The following is a 2,424-nucleotide window of genomic DNA, read 5'->3' as shown; positions in this document are numbered from 1 at the left end:
CGGCATGTGCAGAAGGCCCTGCCCTGACGCCCTGGTTTCAGCAAGTCCACGTATTGTTCGTGGTGACGAATGTTGATTCAATAGCAATGACGTGATGAAGCATTCTAGTTAGTCCAGTGTCTATAGGGTATGGTACTAGTAATTATATCGCGTACCCTAAAGCAGTCACATTTGTGTTTTGGTTTGGAACACACTCATCGTAGCCAGAGAGCATGAAGCTCGCTGGGAGTTGAGCAAAGCAGCGATTATTTAGTTTGTGAAGAAGGTGAGACGGTATTTATGAAAGCGAGGTACTTAGACAGACATAAGGTTTAAAAAATAAGTGGAGAGCTTAGTTTTATTTAAAAGGGAAATGGGAGTACTACTTTTTGAGAATGTGGTTTTTCATCACCCTGACCATACAGCAGCTCTTCTTGCAGACTAAAAAGCAGTAGGGTAGTTCAGCACCCCCTGGTGGTCATTTATGGGAAAAGCTTTTAACAGGTATATTGGCTGACTGACATTCATGTTTTGTTTTTTGTATTTTTTAAAGTGTGTATTTCTGCTGGTTGATAATGTTATTTAAACAAAAGTCGAGGTACAATGTGCTTGATTATTAATTATGTGTTAATCATACAGTCAGACTTCAATATCTAGGGCTGCATGCATGAGTCTCAGTTACAGTACATTCTCACAACTCAACTTTTTGTTTTTTCAACAGCCACCTTTCAAGTTCACAGATTGGGTGATAAATCCTACATTTATTTCTAAAATACACAGGGAAAGGGCAGACATACTCGACACCTGGAAATTAAAGGCCAATCCAACTGCAAACAGTTGACAGCTCCCATTCAAAGTATCATACAAAAATTGTAAAAACTAATGAAATAAAATATAATACAAAAATACTAATACAGTGTATCAATAGTAAATGGAAATATGCCTCAACAGTCATCACACACTGTATATGAAACATACAAACTCAAAAAGTCTAAAAGGCCCACATACATGTGTAGAATTTGTCTGGTGAAACCTAGTGGTAGTATGTAGTAGCTACCCACAGTGACTGACATTAATTGAACTCCACTCTGACTGACCTCCTGTGTAATGATATGAAACATTTCAACACAAACTGAGCATGACTGTTTGGACTGACTGTATTTGCAGTTCCTGTTTTCACATCGCCGTAAACAGAGCTCTTCTCTGGTTCATGTTGCTTCCTGTTAAAATAATCAGACAAATCCGTAAAGAAAAAGGGAAAAAAATCAATACTTTAATACACTTTAGGCCAAAACAATTAGTACTCACCTTTTTCAAATGTTTTTAAGTTCGGTGGAAGAATACGCAACATCTTGAGATTCATCTGCATTTGAAATATACATAATTTTTAGTTAGTAGGATTTATATCAATCACTTGTAATCAGTCCCCTTAAACCATGCACTTATAACTGCCACTGAAAAAACACTATTTCTAAATTAGAGAGATAATCTTACATTTCATAGTGTGGACTATGTTTGACTTAAATGTCACTTAGCTTGTCTTAATTAACACTTTTATCTTATTTGGGGTTATCTTTAGCTTTAGATACAAGGGGCATATGTGTTACAGGACTGTGTGACATGGGCTGCAGACAAAATGATGTAGACACATTCATGAAAAAGGACTAACTTCTAAGTCATTCCATTATTATTTATATTGATATTTTTTACAATGTCCAATGTTCATAAACAAGACTGAAGTGTCATTCACACCAAGATCAATGCAACAATAACGATAACAGTGTGAGCATCCACACTGATGAAAGATAACTTTGTGTAAACAGTGGCCCCCAGCATGCAGGAACTAAACAGGAGAATGTATATTGATAATACTGAGAAACAAAAAGAAAATCAGAAGGATATGGGTCCACAGAAATCTTCAAAAACGAGGAGTTAAGACAGCGGTGAGCAACATTTACTCTCAAAATAGCAATTTTGTAAATAAAAGAAAAAGAAAATGTAATGAAACCATACTCTGTATAGTGATGTTCACTGCATCACTCTGCCGGTAGCTTCGTGTGTCGGATCGACATGACCGGGAGCTGGTTTCAGTAAACCTCACTCTCCATTCAGCAGAGTTTCCCTCACCGTTCAGTGAGAGGGACAGTTTGTCAGGACGCGCTGTGAAAGACAATGATGAATGAAAATCTGAAAACCAACATAATGAGGGGTCAAACACAGCTCTGTGATCTTAAGATCGAAAATGCCACAATGCAAACATCCCTCTGCTTCATTTTTAATTTGCTGAGGATTAGTGCAAACACTGCAACAAAATGCAGCGTTTTGGTGAAACTAGGATTTCTATGTTGAGTTGAGTAATTAATTTAAATGATAGACAAAGTGGCAACAGCAGTTCTCAGTATACTCAAATGTGCTGCATTGTCTCTCTATACACAGTCAGTGTTT

At 37.1% G+C, this 2,424-nt stretch overlaps 1 long non-coding RNA gene across 1 annotated transcript; it reads right to left on the bottom strand.

Annotated features, from left to right (window-relative positions):
* Positions 1–657: 657 nt before the first annotated feature.
* LOC118338310 lies at positions 658–2,134 on the bottom strand. The gene is made up of 3 exons (XR_004797234.1): positions 1,993–2,134; positions 1,288–1,342; positions 658–1,199 (listed from the first exon to the last, which is right to left on the bottom strand). It is a non-coding gene; the product is annotated as an uncharacterized LOC118338310 (long non-coding RNA).
* Between the last annotated feature and the right edge of the window lie 290 nt (positions 2,135–2,424).

The sequence above is a fragment of the Morone saxatilis genome, unplaced genomic scaffold (genome assembly GCF_004916995.1).
Source record: "Morone saxatilis isolate NCDOM2014 unplaced genomic scaffold, NCSU_SB_2.0 Contig4, whole genome shotgun sequence".
Lineage (NCBI taxonomy): Eukaryota > Metazoa > Chordata > Actinopteri > Moronidae > Morone > Morone saxatilis.
Note: the sequence above shows the minus strand (reverse complement) of the source record. Positions and strands in the feature narration are given on the sequence as shown.